Source organism: Macaca mulatta, chromosome 1 (genome assembly GCF_049350105.2).
Source record: "Macaca mulatta isolate MMU2019108-1 chromosome 1, T2T-MMU8v2.0, whole genome shotgun sequence".
In the NCBI taxonomy this organism is placed as follows: domain Eukaryota; kingdom Metazoa; phylum Chordata; class Mammalia; order Primates; family Cercopithecidae; genus Macaca; species Macaca mulatta.
In genome coordinates, this window is record NC_133406.1 from 149179466 (window position 1) to 149197815 (window position 18350).

Genomic DNA, 18350 nt, shown 5'->3' on the forward strand with positions numbered 1-18350 from the left:
GGAGGCCTCTCTGATATAGAGGAAGGCTGTAAACCATTTTGTATTCTTCTCTTGGCCACAGACATTCCTTTAAACATGTGCTGACCTTCTGCTTGGAGGTCTCCTTGAGGACATTGTCTCAGAAATCTCTGTTGCAATATTAGAACTGACCACTCATCCCTTTCCACTGTTAAATTTTCTCTACTGTCTCACCTTAGGCAATATAAAGTCCTGGTTCACTCTCAGGAATGAGAGCTGACCCAGTTAAGGGAGAAGTTATGGGAAGGGAGAGATGCCTCCTGCTCATCAAATCAGCATCTCCAGGCCCTCCTCGCTCCGGATGAGCCAGACAAGTCCCAGGGCAGGACCTCCAAGAACAGCTGGCTGAAGGGTGTAGGCTGGCACAGCACCTTGTCCAAAAGCTCAGCCCAGGTATGGTGGCCATAGGCCCTGATGACCCAAAACCCCAGGCTTGTGAGAGACTCCAGACCTGCATACTTTCATAATGACAGTTGTATCGGTGGTGTTTTTTCCACTAAACATATGTGGCTATGACATGACCAGGACTTCCTGGGTAAGAACAGAGATGGGAAACCCATGGGGTTGGAGGTCACAGTATTGCAAATGTCCCTCCTTGCTGGATGGAAGGTGGTCTTTGGAGCAAGAGGCAGCATCAGTCTGGTTTTAAAGGACAAGAAGGAGGCCGTGACAGGAGAGCGCTTGTTAGAGTGAAAAGAGCTCTGGACTAAGAACGAAGGTTCCCAGGCTGTCTCTTCAGCAATGTTCTTAGTAACTGTCAGTGAGTGATTTGTCCTTCCTGAGTTTCTCTGTCTCCATCTGCAAAGGCAGGCAAATTGTCTCTCGCAAGGGTCTGAAGCATCCAAATGTGGGAACACTTAACGACTGCTTTTCAAAATGAGATGAAGCCCCTCACTGTGTGGTGTTGGAGAAGGCAGTTGATGTGGGGGCATTTGGTGGTAGGAAGTGCTTCAGACTGGAGCACTCCCCATGGAGAGAATGTCCCTGAATAACACAGCAGAAGCCACATGGGGGGCCTGTGCAGTCTCCTGATGCATAGAGGACTGTGGGACAAGTTTGTCCTCTCCTAAGAGAAAGAATTAGGTTTGAAATGCGAACTATGACAGGACACCAAGCCTGTGCCTGGGAATCAGATCTGTGGCAGGATGGGGAAGACAGCTGCCAAAGGCCGGAGAGAGGCTGCACAAGCCTCCAGTGATATGGGGAGCAAAAGGTCTTTTCATATTTGGCCACATCTTGATGGTGGCCCTCCAGATCAGAAATGCATTGCCTGATGGATCTGTAAACCATGCCAGGGCATTTTGTTAAAGATAAAACATGAGAGATTTCAGTTGAACGATGATGACTCATACCTAGATGTTCATGTTTCTGTGCACATTGGGCTGACTGTGCTTGCAGAGTGTAAAGTGGGAAATATCTGAAGGAACGCTTCTATATTTACAGAAAATGATGAAGATGAGGATGAAGATGTTAAAGTTGAGGAGGCTGAAAAAGTACAGGAATCATGTGCCCCCAGGTAACACTGAATACTCAGGAGTAAGTAATGGGTTGTAACCTATGAAAAAGGTCTAGGAGGCACGCCCTCTCTGGCAGCTATGATAGGCCAAAGGCCTGTGTTGCGGGAAGTCAGGGACCCTGAACGGAGGGACCGGCTGAAGCCATGGCAGAAGAACATAGATTGTGAAGATTTCATGGACATTTATTAGTTCCCCAAATTAATACTTTTATAATCTTACACCTGTCTTTACTGTAATCATTGAACATAAATTGTGAAGATTTCATGCACACTTATCACTTCCCCAGTCAGTACCCTTGTGTTTTTCTATGCCTGTCTTTACTTTAATCTCTTAATCCTGTCATCTTTGTAAGATGAGGAGGATGAATGTCACCTCAGGACTCTGTGATTGTATCAACTGCACAAATTTTTTGTGGAGCATGTGTGTTTGAACAATATGAAATCTGGGCATCTTAAAAAAAGAACAGAATAACAGCAATGTTCAGGGAACAAGAGAGGTAACTTTGAACTGGCTGCCGGTGAGCCAGATGGAACAGAGCTATATTTCTCCTCTTTCATAAGCAAATAGGAGAAATATCGCTGAATTCTTTTTCTCAGTAAGGAACATCCCTGAGAAAGAGAATGCGCCCTGAAGGTAGGCTTATAGACGGGGCCCCTTTTTAAGGCCTCCCGTCTTTTATGGTCGAAGCCAAAGGGATGAAATAAGCCCCGGTCTCCTATAGCACTCCGAGGCTTATTAAGTGGAGGAAAATTCCCACCTAATAAATTGTGGTCAGACAGGTTATCTGCTCTCAAACCCTGTTTCCTGGTAAGACGTTTTCAATGACAATGCGTCATTAAAATTGCTAATACTGGCCAGGCGCGGTGGCTCAAGCCTGTAATCCCAGCACTTTGGGAGGCCGAGATGGGCGGATCACGAGGTCAGGAGATCGAGACCATCCTGACTAACCTGGTGAAACTCCGTCTCTACTAAAAAAAAAAAATACAAAAAACTAGCCGGGCGAGGTGGCGGGTGCCTGTAGTCCCAGCTACTCAGGAGGCTGAGGCAGGAGAATGGTGTAAACCTGGGAGGCAGAGCTTGCAGTGAGCTGAGATCCGGCCACTGCACTCCAGCCTGGGGGACAGAGGGAGACTCCGTCTCAAAAAAAAAAAAAAAATTGCTAATGCTAACTTCATTAGCAATTTTAATTTCACCTCATCTGGTGGTCCTGTGATCTAGCCCTGCCTCCATTTGCTTTGTGATATTTTATTACCTTGTGAAGTATGTGATCTCTGTGACCTATACCCTATTCGTGCACTCCCTCCCCTTTTGAAAATCGCTAATAAAAACTTGCTGGTCTTACGGTTTGGGGAACATCACGGATCCTGCCGACATGTGATGTCTCCCCCGGACACCCAGCTTTAAATTTCTCTCTCTTGTGCTCTTTCCCTTTATTTCTCAACCCAGCCGAGACACTTAGGAAATAGAAAAGAACCCACGTTAAACATCGGGAGCGGGTTCTCCCGATAGGCCTGCATTCCCTTAGCCACAGTATGTGAAATTCAGCCCAGCTTAGACACAGGGTATAGCAGCCGTTGTGTTGTGTTTCTCTGTGTGTGCTGAGTGTCATGTCTGTACCGTACAGGGATAGCTGAGTCTTCATCCTCCTCAGCTCCTATCTGTCCAGTGCAATGAACACCAGTTGCTCTCTTCCTCTCTGGCTCCCATGGCAGCCATGGTCTGTTGCAGAGAGAAGAGGTTTGCCTGTTCCCTCTCAAAGGGAACCTCCTGTTTGCTTTCTGGGACCACTCTCTTAATGCCTCTTGTCAAAACCAGCTAGGACTCCCTGGGGTCTAATCCCTCTGTGTTTAATCTTCTGCCATCTCTGTCCCACCTGGCTCATCAGGGAGGTGCAGAAGGCTGAAGAAAGGGAAATCCCTGAGGACTCACTGGAGGCATGTGCCGTCCCTTGTTCAAATAGCCACAGCCCTTGTGAGTCCAACAAGCCACACAGAAACACCAAAATCACATTTGAGGAAGACAAAGTCGACTCAACTGTCATTGACTCATCTTCTCGTGATGAATGGGAGGATGCTGTACAAATTATCCCAGGTAGCCTCTGTATTCCTTGTGTCTCATACCTCTGTCTAGGCTGAGGAAGATAAACTCTGAAGACAGGCTCTATACACACAAATTGGTTTGAATAAAGAACTCCGATCGGATTCTAAACACAGGTATCAGTGAGTTTTTTTGTCTTTCTCAACTCATGTCATGCCTTTGTCTGCCAGTCCCCAGTATCAAGTTACTGGACCCTACGCAAGTGTGATGATCTCATAGTCATCTGTGCAGGAGATGCACAGGAAGTATCTGTCAGGCCTCCTAGCTTTGATTCAGTATTTCTTGTCATCTGTGATTAAGTCATCTGTCCCTGAACAATGTCCACGGAGTTCCTATGCCTTTTTAAGGAAGCTGGCAGCCTTGCCTTTGTATTTGGAAATATTGTTCTCCAGGCTTCACTGCTCTCAGCTTTAATCTTGATCTCCTGTAAGTCAGCTTGCTTAGCTGCGCAGTCACCTTGAAATCAGGACAGAAACTTTTCTTCTTTACTTTGCTGATATATTTCCATAAAGCAAGGCTGGATCCTGGTTCTCCACCCCATCAGTGCAATGGCTGATCCAATGTTGTTTCTTGGTAGCGTCGTAGATTTTTTTTTTTTTTTTTTTTTTTGCAATGGAGTCTTGCTCTGTCACCCAGGCTGGAGTGCAGTGGCACCATCTTGGCTTGGCGCAACCTCCGCCTCCCAAATTCAAGTGATTCTCCTGCCTCAGCCTTTTGAGTACCTGGGACCACAGGTGTACACCACCACATCTGGCTAATTTTTGTATTTTTAGTAGAGATGGGGTTTCCCATATTGGCCAGGCTGGTCTTGAATTCATGACCTCAAATGATTCACCTGTCTTGGCCTCCCAAATCACAGATTCTTTTTAAAGCAAGAGTTGTTCTAATTTATCTATCAGTCAAGTTTTATGTGTAGATGCCTCTAAACATTTAATGTCCATGTTACCTGGTAATATAAGTCAGCATTGCAGCAACACTCCTAGAAAATTGTTTGACCAGTTTTCGGAGATTTTTTGGGGGAAAAATTTTGTTTAACTTTGACTCAGGCAGGGAATATGGCATTATGGTCTACACAGAGAGGGAGATTTTGGCCTGTGGGTCTGGAAAGCAGGGTCATCTACTTCTCACCAGACTTAATCTAGGGCACCCTAGAATATTCCTATCAGAATCCATATTCTTGCACTGAGAATAGTTATGTTCTTGTGCTATGACTATACAGTGATTTGGCCATATGTGAAGTGTGAATTGCTTAATGTGACCTCTTCTCTGAATTTATTTACAGAAAATGAAAGTGTTTATGAGGAAGAGGAAGAAAAAGGGCCAGTGTCTCCCAGGTAATGCTGTGGAATTGTGGGCTGTTAATTCAGTAGTGACACCAGGAGATTGTAGATTTAGGGAAAATGAGGAAGTGATGAATAGAACTATTTCTTCCATTCACCCAGTTACAAATTGTCCTTATTAACAATGTGTGTTATTTGTGGCACTTGTATTGGTTTTAATTTCATAGTCCTCTCAAGATAGGAACTTGCAATCAGATGAGCCAGATGAACTAGCCAAACAGGGTTTTCTTGTTGATCTTTTCAGAAAACCAGCTCCTGGATTCATTGATTTTTTTTGAAGGGTTTTTTTGTGTCTCTATCTCCTTTAGTTCTGCTTTGATCTTAGTCATTTCTTGTCTTCTGCTAGCTTTTGAATTTGTTTGCCTTGCTTCTCTAGTTCTTTTAATTGTGATGTTAGGGTGTCGATTTTAGATCTTTCCTGCTTTCTCTTGTGGGCATTTAGTGCTATAAATTTCCCTCTACACACTGCTTTAAATGTGTCCCAGAGATTCTGATACATTGTGTCTTTGTTCCCATTGGTTTCTGAGAACATCTTTATTTCTGCCTTCATTTTGTTATTTACCCAGTAGTCATTCCAGAGCAGGTTGTTCAGTTTCCATGTAGTTGTGCAGTTTTGAGTGACTTTCTTAATCCTGAGTTCTAATTTTATTTCACTGTGGTCTGAGAGACAGTTTGTTCTGATTTTTCTTCTTTTACATTTGCTGAGGAGTGCTTTACTTCCAACTATGTGGTCAATTTTAGAATAATTGTGATGTGGTTCTGAGAAGAATGTATATTCTGTTGATTTGGGGTGGAGAGGTCTGTAGATGTCTATTAGGTCTGCTTAATGCAGAGCTGAGTTCAAGTCCTGGATATCCTTGTTAAGCTTTTGTCCATTGATCTGTCTAATATTGACAGTGGGGTGTTAACTTCTCCCATTATTATTGTGTGGGGGTCTACTAAGTCTCTTTCTAAGTCTGTAAGGACTTGCTTTATGAATCTGGGTGCTCCTGTATTGGGTGCACATATATTTAGAATAGTTAACTCTTCTTGTTGAATTGATCCCTTTACCATTATGTAATGGCCTTCTTTGTCTCTTTTGATCTTTGATGGTTTAAAGTCTGTTTTATCAGAGACTAGGATTGCAACCCCTGCTTTTTTTTTTTTTTTTTTTTTTTTTTGGCTTTCCATTTGCTTGGTAGATCTTCCTCCATCCCTTTATTTTGAGCCTATGTTTGTCTCTGCCTGTGAGATGGATCTCCTGAATACAGCACACTGATGGATCTTGACTCTTTGTCCAATTTGCCAGTCTGTGTTTTTTAATTGGGACATTTAGCCCATTTATATTTCAGGTTAATACTGTTATGTGTGAATTTGATCCTGTCATTATGATGTTAGTTGGTTATTTTGCTTGTTAGTTGATGCAGTTTCTTCCTACCATCGATGGTCTTTACAATTTGACATGTTTTTGTAGTGGCTGGCACCGGTTGTTCCTTTCCATGTTTAGTGCTTCCTTCAGGAGCTGTTGTAAGGTGGGCCTGGATATGAAATTCTGGGTTGAAAATTCTTTTCTTTAAGAATGTTGACTATTGGCCCCCACTGTCTTCTGGCTTGTAGGCTTTCTGCCTAGAGATAGGCTGTTAGTCTGATGGGCTTCCCTTTGTGGGTAACCTGTCCTTTCTCTCTGGCTGCCCTTAGCATTTTTTCCTTAATTTCAACATTGGTGAATCTGACAATTATGTGTCTTGGGGTTGCTCTTCTTGAGGAGTATCTTTGTGGCATTCTCTGTATTTCCTGAATTTGAATGTTGGCCTGCCTTACTAGGTTGGGGAAGTTCTCCTGGATAATATCCTGAAGAGTGTTTTCCAGCTTAGTTCCATTCTCCCCGTCACTTTCAGGTACACCAATCAAACGTAGATTTGGTCTTATCATGTAGTCCCATATTTCTTGGAGGCTTTGTTCATTTCTTTTTACTCTTTTTTCTCTAAACTTCTCTTTTCACTTGATTTCATTAATTTGATCTTCAATCACTGATACCTTTTCTTCCAAATCACCTACTGAAGCTTGTGCATGCGTCATGAAGTTCTTGTGCCATAGTTTTCAGCTCTATCAGGTCATTTCAGGTCTTCTCTACACTGTTTATTCTAGTTAGCCATTCATCTAACCTTTCTTCAAGGTTTTCAGTTTCCTTGCGATGGGTTTGCATATCCTCCTTTAGCTCAGAGAAGTTTTTTATTACCAACTTTCTGAAGCCTACTTCTGTCAACTTGTCAAACTAATTCTCCGTCTAGTTTTGTTCCCTTGCTGGTGAGGAGTTGTGTTCCTTTGGAGGAGAAGAGTCTTTCTGGTTTTTGGAATTTTCAGCCTTTCTGCTCTGGTTTCTCCCATCTTTGTGGTTTTATCCACTATTTTGGTCTTTGATGATGGTGACCTACAGATGTGGTTTTGGTGTGGATGTCCTTTTGTTGATGTTGATGCTATTCCTTTCTGTTTGTTAATTTTCCTTCTAACAGGTGGATCCCTCAGCTGCAGGTCTGTTGGAGTTTGCTGGAGGTCCACTCCAGACCCTGTTTGCCTGGGTATCACCAGCAGAAGCAACAGGTCCGAGGTGAGTCTGAGAAATTGTGGACAGTTAATTTGATGTTGACACCTGGAGACGCCAAGTCCAGGGAAAACAGTACATGCTGAAAATAATGATTTCATCTTGTCAGACAAGTCTGAATTATACCTACAAACATTTCTTTTGGTTCTCATTACAGTAAATGTTTAGGTTTCCATTTCTTCCTACCCTTATCATTTACTAACCTAGTGAAGGTTGATCATACCTCAAAAGCTGTATTCTCATGGTGACTGCAGGGAAACTTAAGCACATTTTATGCAAAATTATTGAGCCCACTCTTTTCATGATCACTGTTCACTGTGTGTCCTGAGGGCACAAATGCAGAGTGTCCTTTGACTCCCTTATCAGTGTGTCACCTGGCCAATTCACTGAGCTCACTGTCTCTGTGTGTGTGTGCGTGTGTGTGTGTTTCTTTCTCTCTCTGTTTCTCTTTCATGCTTTTCTACCTGGTCCTGGTCTATCCCAACATAAAGGCAATAATTTGTTACCTCATTAATGGATCTGTCCTTTTTCTTCTCAAACACTTCCTTATGTTACCCATGAAATCTAGCTGGGGCTGTGTGGTTTCTGATTCCACCTGGCTTATTCTTTACTTTTTCCTCCTTTTCCAGGCTCAGCAGGGAGCTGCTGGAAGAGAAAGAGCTGAAGTCTTACAGGACTCACTGGATAGATGTTATTCGACTCCTCCTGGTTATCTTGAACTGCCTGACTTATGCCAGCCCTACAGAAGTGCCTTTTACTCATTGGAGGAAGAGTACCTTGGCTTGGCTCTTGACGTGGACAGTGAGTAACTTACTATGAAGGAGATAAGGCTCCACCCCTTCCAGATAGGGGTGATATTCCTCTTCCAAGTGGCCCTTACTGACCTGAGAGATGTCATTGCCGCAGGCAGGACCTATGGGCGCATATAGGTTGTAATGAAACTGTAGTTTCAGTTGGAAGCCCAGACATGAAATGGGTCAGTGAGCATGGCTCTATTCCTAGTCTCCAGCCATGCCTGTGGCAACCTGATCCCACTGTCAGCACATTGGACCCAGGCAGATTTAAGAAATTCACAGAACTATGATTTGGACTCAAGGGTTTGTAGATTTCCTCCTTCATTCTAATTTCAGTTTCTTGGAACCATGAACAAGCTGGGTATTTGATGAGACAGGGCTGGATACGGCAGCTTTCCTCCTAGAAATCATCTGGGGCATTTTCTTTGAATTGATGGGAACAATAAGGCATAACTGTTTGCACAAACTTGGGATAAATGATTTTGGGATAACAATCTACCAGAATAGGGATATTTCACCCTTGGTTCTGAAATGCAAACCAAAGAATCTCTATCATGACCGACTTTCAGACCTCCTGATGTATATCTTTCACATTGTCCTGTTCTCATGCTGAGGAGCCTGAGGTCCCCATGTGGGGATTAGACAGTGGACTGTTATGGGTTAGGTAAATTGGCTTATTTTGTCTGTCCCTGTCTGAATTTGTTGCAGGAATTAAAAAGGACCAAGAAGAGGGAGAAGACCAAGGCCCACCATGCCACAGGTAACTTTGAGCAATTGTGAACAGCTAATTCTGTTTTGACACTTGGAGATTCCTGGTTCAGGGAAAACAGAGCGGGCCGACAATATCGATTACATCTTTTCAACCAAGCCTGAATTATTCCTACTAACATTGCTGTTGGTTTTCATTGCAATAGATATTTAGGTTTCCATTTCTTTCTCCCCTTATCATTTACAAACCTACTATAGGCCGACCATACTTCAAAAGCTGTATTCTCATGGTGACTACATGGAATCTTGAGCACATTTTATGGAAAATTATTGAGCACAGTCTTTTCATGATCACTGTATACTGTGTGTCCTGAGGGCACTAACTCAGAGTGTCCTGTTACTCCCTCATCAGTGTATCACCTGGACAATTCACTGAGCTCTCTCTCTCTCTCTCTCTCTCTGTCTTTCTCTTTCATTCTTTTCCATTTGGCCCTTTAGTGTCCCAATATGAAGGCAATAATTTGTTACCTCATTAATGGATCTATCCTTTTTCTTTTTTAACCACTTCCTTATCCTACCCATGAAATCTAGTTGGGGCTCTGTTGTGTCTGATTTTCCCTGGCTTATTCTTTACTTTTTCTACTTTTCCAGGCTCAGCAGGGAACTGCTGGAGGTAGTAGAGCCTGAAGTCTTGCAGGACTCACTGAATAGTTATTATTTGACTCCTTCCAGTTATCTTGAACTGCCAGATTCATGCCAGTCCTACGGAAATTCCTTTTACTCATTGGAGGAATGACACATTGGCTTTTCTCTTGATGTGGACGGTGAGTACCTTTCTATGAAGGTGATAAGGATCCACTGAGTCTTCCTTATAGAGATCATATTCCTGCTCCAAGTGGCCATTACTGAGCTGAGAGATGTCATTGCTACAGTGAGGACCTATAGGTACATGTAGGTTCAATGAAACTCTAGTTCTACGTGGAAGCCCAGACATGGGATGGGTCAGTGAGCATAGCTATCTTCCTAGTCTCAGGCCATGCCCATGGCACTCTGATTCTACTCTCAAGACATTGGACTTGGGCAGATGCACAAATTCAGAGAACTATGATTTTGACTCAAGGGTTTGTAGATTTCCTTTTTCACTCTAATTTCAGTGTCAAAAATCCTCACAACCATGAACAATCTGAGTATTTGATGAGAAAGGGCTGAAGATTGCAATTTTTCTCCTAGAAACCATTGAGGGCATTTGCTTTAAATTGATTGGAAAAATATGGCATAACCGTTTGCACAAACTTGGAACAAATGATATTGGGATAACGATCTACCAGAATAGGGACATTTTACCTTAGTATCTGGGACAAAAACCAAGGAATCTCTATCATGACCAGCCTTCAGGCCTCCTGAAATGTATCTCTCACAGTGTCCTATTCTTATGCAGAGGAGCCTGAGGTCCCTGTGTGAGGATTAGACAGTGGATTGTTATGTGTGTAGGGGAATCAGCTTAATGCATCTGTCCATGTCTGAATTTATTGCAGAAACTGACAAGTACCAAGAAGGGGAAGAAGATCAAAACACACCAAATTCAAAACCCATCAAATTCACACATAACAATATTAACCTTAAATGTAAATGGGTAAATGCCCCAATTAAAAGACACAGACTGGCAAATTGGATAAAGAGTGAAGACCCATCAGTGTGCTGTATTCAGGAGACTCATCTCATGTGTGAAGACACACATAGGCTCAAAATAAAGGGATGGAGGAAGATCTACCAAGCAAATGGAAAGCAAAAAAAAAGCAGGGGTTGCAATCCTGGTCTCTGATGAAATAGACTTTAAGCCAACAAAGATCAAAAGAGACAAAGAAGGCCATTACATAATGGTAAAGGGATCAATTCAACAAGAAGAGCTAACTATCCTAAATATATATGCACCCAATACAGGAGCACCCAGATTCATAAGGCAAATTCTTAGAGACCTACAAAGAGACTTAGACCCCCACACAATAATAATGGGAGACTTTAACATCCCAATGTCAATAGACAGATCAACGAGACAGAAGCTTAACAAAGATATCCAGGACTTGAACTCAGCTGTGGACCAAGCAGACCTAATAGACATCTACAGAATTCTCCACCCCAAATCAACAGAATATACATTCCTCTCAGCACCACATCACACTTCTAAAATTGATGACATAATTGGAAGTAAAACACTCTTCAGCAAATGTAAAAGAATAGAAATCACAACAAACTGTGTCTCAGACCACAGTGCAATCAAACTAGAACTCAGGATTAAGAAAGTCACTCAAAACTGCACAACTACATGGAAACTGAACAACCTGCTCTGGAATGACTACTGGGTGAATAGCAAAATGAAGGCAGAAATAAAGATGTTCTTTGGAACCAATGAGAACAAAGACACAATGTACCGGAATCTCTGGGACACATTTTAAGCAGTATGTAGAGGGAAATTTATAGCACTAAATGCCCACAAGAGAAAGCAGGAAAGATCTAAAATCGACACCCTAACATCACAATTAAAAGAACTAGAGAAGCAAGAGCAAACAAATTCAAAAGCTAGCAGAAGACAAGAAATAACTAAGATCAGAGCAGAACTGAAGGAGATAGAGACATAAAAACCCCTTCAAAAGATCAATGAATCCAGGAACTGGTTTTTTGAAAAGATCAACAAAAGAGATAGACTGGTAGCAAGACTCATAAAGAAGAAAAGAGAGAAGAATCAAATAGATGCAATAAAAAATGAAAAAGGGGATATCATCTCCGATTCCACAGAAATACTAACTACCATCAGAGAATACTATAAACATCTCTATGCAAATAAACTAGAAAATCTAGAAGAAATGGATAAATTCCTGGATACATACACCGTCCCAAGACTAAACAGGAAGAACTCAAATCCCAGAGTAGATCAATAAAAGGTTCTGAAATTGAGGTGCTAATTAATAGCCCACCAAGAAAAAAAATTCCAGGACCAGACAGATTCACAGCCAAATTCTACCAGAAGTACAAAGAGGAGCTGGTACCATTCCTTCTGAAACTATTCCATTCCATAGAAAAAGAGGGAATCCTCCCTAACTCATTTTATGAGGCCAGCATCATCCTGATACCAAAGCCTGGCAGAGATACAACAAAAAAAAAGAATTTTAGGCCAGTATCCCTAACGAACATTGATGTGAAAATCCTCAGTAAAATACTGGCAAACCAAATCCAGTAGCACATCAAAAAGCTTATCCACCATGATCAAGGCAGCTTGATCCCTGGGATGCTGCCATGGGATGCTGGTTCAAAATACCCAAATCAATAAATGTAATTCATCACAGAAAAAGAACCAATGGCAAAAAACACGTGATTATCTCGACAGATGCAGAAAAAGCCTTCGACAAAATTCAATACCTCTTCATGCTAAAAACACTCAGTAAACTATGTATTGATGGGACATATCTCAAAATAATAAGAGTTATTTATGACAAACCCACATCCAATATTATACTGAATGGGCAAAAGCTGGAAGCATTCCCTTTGAAAACTGGCACATGACAAGGATGCCCTCTCTCAACACTCCAACTCAATGTAGTATTGGAAATTCTGGCCAGGGCAAACAAGCAAGCAAAAGAAATAAAGGGTATTCAAATAGGAAGAGAGGAAGTCAAATTGTCTCCGTTTGCAGATGACATGATTATATGTTTAGAAAACCCCATCATTTCAGCCCCCAAACTCCTTAAGGTGATAAGCAACTTCAGCAAAGTATCAGGAAACAAAATCAATGTGCAAAAATCACAAGCATTCCTATACACCAATAACAGACAAACAGAGAGCCAAATCATGAGTAAATTCCCATTTGCAATTGCTACAAAGAAAATAAAATACCTAGGAATACAACTTACAAGGAATGTGAAGGACCTCTTCAAGGAGAACTACAAACCACTGCTCAAGGAAATAAGAGAGGACACAAACAAATAGAAAAACTTTCCATGCTCATGGATAGGAAGAATCAATATTGTGAAAATGGCCATACTGCCCAAAGTAATTTATAGATTCAATCCTTTTCTCATCAAGCTACCATTGACTTTCTTCACAGAATTACAAAAAACTACTTTAAATTTCGTATGGAACCAAAAAAGAGCGTGCATAGTCAAGACAATCCTGAGCAAAAAGAACAAATCTGGAGGCATCATGCTAATTCACTTCAAACTATACTACAAGGTTACAGTGACCAAAACAGCATGTTACTGGTACCAAAAGAGATATATGGACCAATAGAACAGAACAGAGTCCTCAGAAATAACACCACACATCTACAACCATCTGATCTTTGACAAACCTGACAAAAACAAGCAATGGGGAATAGATTCTCTATTTAATAAATGGTGCTGGGAAAACAGGCTAGCCATATGCACAAAACTGAGATGGTACTCCTTCCTTACACCTTATATAAAAATTAACTCAAGATGTATTAAAGACTTAAACGTACAACCTAAAACCGTAAAAACCCTAGAAGAAAACCTAGATAATACCATTCAGAACATAAACATTGTGACTAAAATACCAAAAGCAATGGCAACAAAAGCCAAAATTGACAAATGGAATCTAATTAAAGAGTTTCTGCACAACAAAAGAAACTATCATCAGAGTGAACAGGCAACCTGCAGAATGAGAGAAAATTTTTGCAATCTATCCATCTGACAAAAGTCTAATATCTAAAATCTACAAGGAACTTAAACAAATTTGCAAGGAAAAAAACCCCACAAAAAAGTGGGTGAAAGATATGAACAGATGTTTCTCAAAAGAAGACATTTATGTGGACAACTAACGTATGAAAAAGAGCTCATCATCACTGATCGTTAGAGAAATGCAAATTAAAACTACAATTAGATACCATCTCAAGCCAGTTAGAATGGCGATAGTTAAAAAGTCAGGAAACAACAGAGGCTGGAGACGATGTGGAGAAATAGAAACGCTTTTACACCGTTGGTGGGAGTGTAAATTAGCTCAACCATTCTGGAAGACAGTGTGGCGATTCCTCAAGGATCTAGAACCAGAAATACCATTTGACCCAGCAATTCCATTACTGGTTATATACCCAAAGGATTATAAATCATGCTACTATACAGACACATGTACACATATGTTTATTGAGGCACTATTCACAATAGCAAAGACTTGGAACCAACCCAAATGCCCATCAATGTTAGACTGGGTAAAGAAAATGTGGCACATATACACCATGGAATACTATGCAGCCATAAAAAAAGAATGAATTTGTGTCCTTTGCAGGGACACGGGTGAAGCTGGAAACCATCATTCTCAGCAAACCAACACAGGAACAGAAAACCAAACACCATATATTCTCACTCACAAGTGGGAGTTGAACAATGAGAACACATGGACACAGGGAGTGGAACATCACACACCAGGGCCTGTCGGGGGGTGAGGAGCAAGGGGAGGGAGAGCATTAGGACAAATATCTAATGCATGTGGGGCTAAAAACCTCGATGACAGGTTGATGGGTACAGCAAACCACCATGGTACCTATATACCTATGTAACAAACCTGCACGTTCTGCACATGTATCCCAGAACTTGAAGTATAATAAATAATTTTTTTAAAAAAGAAGGAACAAGACAGTGCTAGGAAGACTGTCTTTTCTTGTTAAAGACGTCAGTGTGTAAATAGTTCCCTCTGTCATGCAAAGAGCAAGATGGCTGAGGTTATTATTTATAATTAATATGTATATATCCACTTACAGTTTATAAATTTCTGGCATAATACATCATGTCATTTGATCCTCACGTCTCTGAGGTAAGGAGGACAGATATTATTATACCTGAAGCAATGAAAAGTTAAGTAATATTTTCAAGGTCACACAGATAGCAAACAATTGTGTGCAGATGCATTCTGGTTTCTTTATTTCAAATCTTGGGCTATTTCCGTTGCACTGTCTATGAAGTTGGATCAGAGAGCTGTGACAATGTGTGTGGCCCATAAAGCTGGGTTCGTCAGCATGACCAGGAAGATAAAGATGAGATTAATGAGCTTCTTAACTAGGCAGCTGGGGTGGCCTTCCAGCTGTCCTTAAAGGGCAGGTGGCCAAAGAAAAAATTGCAGCCTTGAGAGCAAAAGCAGAACGCAGCATGGGCTGAAATGATGAGAGAATCTGGACCCAGAGCAGCGTTACCAAAGAATGGGTGCCAAACTCGCCAGTGCAGCAGTTATCTGCAGAGTTTGTTAGCAGTGTAGCTTCTCCAGCTGTAATTTAGGACTTCGGCTTAGAACTGAGTCTGCCGATTCAGCCAATCTGGGCTGGTGGTGGGGGACATGAAGAACCCCCTTTCCCACCCTAGAAAATCTGATAGAAAATATCCATTAAATAAGCCAGAGGATAAAAGCAGCCGAAAACATCTACAGAGATTTTTGATGTTAGGGTAGCAAAATGTTGGCAATATAATAACATATTTTTAAGAAACAGCAGAGGGGGTCTAGGCCTCTTTTAGAAAGTAATTTAATAATATTTGTTAACACCTGCCTTGTGCACAGTAATAAGCTACATACTAGGAGTGCAGAAGTGAGTAAGAAATTAAGACAGACTTGGTCCCCATTCTCAGGGAGCTTACATTGCAGATGGAAGACTGATATTAGATAATTATATAATTATTGTATAATGTTTTATTATGCAACAGTATGAATGTAACAATGGAGGATGTCAAAACAGGGACAGACAACAGGGGAGCCTGACTCTGTCTGGGAGATCAGGTCAGGACCATCCCCTGAGGAAACAGCATATGATTTCAGATCTGAAGAATTAGCTGGACTGGTCAAGAAAAGGGGGTGAGGAGGACAAAATAGGTACCCCAGTAGAATATTAATTTGCTGCTTCAAAAAATATTTACTGAGAACCCACAATGTGCCAAGTATTCTTCAGTTCCAGAATACAGCATTAAATAAAAGGAATAAACATTGAGCTTTATATCCCAGTTTATGAAACAAGACAGAATTTTAAAAATTACTAAACAGGAAATCAGCTCATAATAACAATATTGGAAGATTTCAGTTCTCCTCAAATCAATCTGTTGACTCAATGCAATGCCAATAAAAATCCCAGCGGGACTTTTTGTGGAATTTGACAAACCAATTCTCAAATTTATATGGAAACTCATATAAAAAGGAAGTCTTAAAGAATAAGGTTAGAAAACCTCTATCACCGAATACCAAGACTTATTTTAAAGTGGTAATTTAGACAATGTGGTATTGGCATAAGGATAGAAAAACAGACAATGAAATACTACAGAGCTCAAAAACAAACTCGCCTTTGGCATATGACAAAGGTGCCACTGTAGTTTTGTGAGGGAAAAGGTGGTCTTTTCAATAAATAGTGCCAGATTAATTGGATATTCATATGGAAAATTAATACACAAAATCAATATTTGTGCAAATGAAAGCAGTAACACTTCTAGAAGATAACATATAGCTTTGTGACCTGGGATAGGCCAAGATTTCTTAAACCAGGAGCTAATCAAAAAGGAAAATATTGATGAATTGAGCATCGCTAAAATTAAGAACTTCCATTGATCAAAGGACCATATTAAGAGGAGGTAAAAATTGGGACAGGCATTTCATACATGCCCCTCAAAAGTTACATAAATGGACAATAAAATGTGAAAAAGTGTCCAGGCTCCTTGGCAATAAGAGAAATATAAATTAGGTCGGGCACAGTGGCTCACGCCTGTAATCCCAACACTTTGGGAGGCCAAGGCGGGTGGATCATCTGAAGTCAGGAGTTCGAGACCAGCTTGGCCAACATGGTGAAACCCTATCTCTACTAAAAATACAAAAAAATTAGCCAGGTGTGGTGACATGTGCCTGTAATCCCAGCTACTTGGGAGGCTAAGGTGGGAGAATCACTTGAACCCAGGAAGCAGATGTTGCAGTGAGCTGAGATCACACCATTGCTCTCCAGGGTGGGTGACAGAGCGAGACTCTGGGAAAAAAAAAAAGGTGGGGAGGAAATAGAAATTAAAACCACAAGGGGATACTACCTCACACTTCTCAGAATGGTTGACATTTAAAAAGTTAACACTACCAAGAATTAGGCAGGGTGTGGTGACTCACATCTGTAATACCAGCACTTTGGGAGGCCGAGGCGGGTGGATCACCTGAGCAGAGGAGTTGAGACCATTCTGAGCAACGTGGCGAAACCCTACCTCTACCAAATATACAAAAATTAGCTGGGCGTGGTGGTGTGTGCCTGTAGTGCCAGTTACTCTGGAGGTTGAGGCAGGAGGAGAGCTTGAACCTGGGAGGTGGAGAGCCAAGATTGTGCCAGTGCACTCCAGCCTGGGTGACAGAATGAGACTGTCTCAAAAAACAAAAAAGAGGAATTAGCTAGGGTGTGGAGCAATTAGTGAAAGTATAAACTGGTACAACCATTTTGAAAAATAGCTTGGCAGTACCTGCTAAAACTGAACATGTGCATGTTGCATGACCCAGAGATTCTGCTCCCAGTATAAACCAAACAGAGATACATTCATAAGTGCACTAAGAAACGTGTATGAATGCTCACAGCAACATTATTTGTAATAGCTCCCAAACAGGAACGACCAAAATATCCATCAGCAAAAGAATGCTTAAACAAATTTGGTTTATTCTTAAATTGGAACACTAGACAGCAATGAAAGTCAACAAATCTACTACATGAAACAGTCATAAGCATGAAGGTATTATTGAGCAAAGGAAAGCTGTAACATAAGAGTACATATGATTCCATTTATATAAAGTTCAAGTACAGGCAATATTAATCTATGGAAGTTGTATTTGCAGGGAGATTAATTTATTTCTTGATCATGGGATGGGATGGGAATACAAGAGTGTTCACTTTGTGAAAAATCATGAAGCTATATACTTAGGATTTTTGTACTTTTCTGTATGTAGGTGCATTATAACTCAAAGCATTTGCTTAAGAATTGAGACCATCCAAATCTCTAAATCTCTCTACTTAGTGAGAAGGCATTGGTGCCTATAACCTGAATAACAACTTATTAAGAAAAATTAGTAGCAGAAATTATTAGAGTTAAACATTTCAGAAAAAGTGTTTAAAATTTATCTTTTGTGTGATTTAATTAAGTTCATATGATTACTTCTAACATCCCAGTGAGAGGATAGTCAGGTATAACTGAAGAAAAATTACATAGCGTATTAGGGTAGGTGAAGCTACAATGTGGTGACAATGTTCTCCCCTCCCCTTCACCACCCTGCTCCCAAATCTCAATGGCTTAAAACA

General features: G+C 41.1%; 1 pseudogene; it reads left to right on the top strand.

The window, feature by feature from the left end:
* The window catches only part of LOC698271 (NBPF family member NBPF3-like), a 39883-nt pseudogene that overhangs the window by 6719 nt on the left and 14814 nt on the right, over nt 1-18350 (top strand).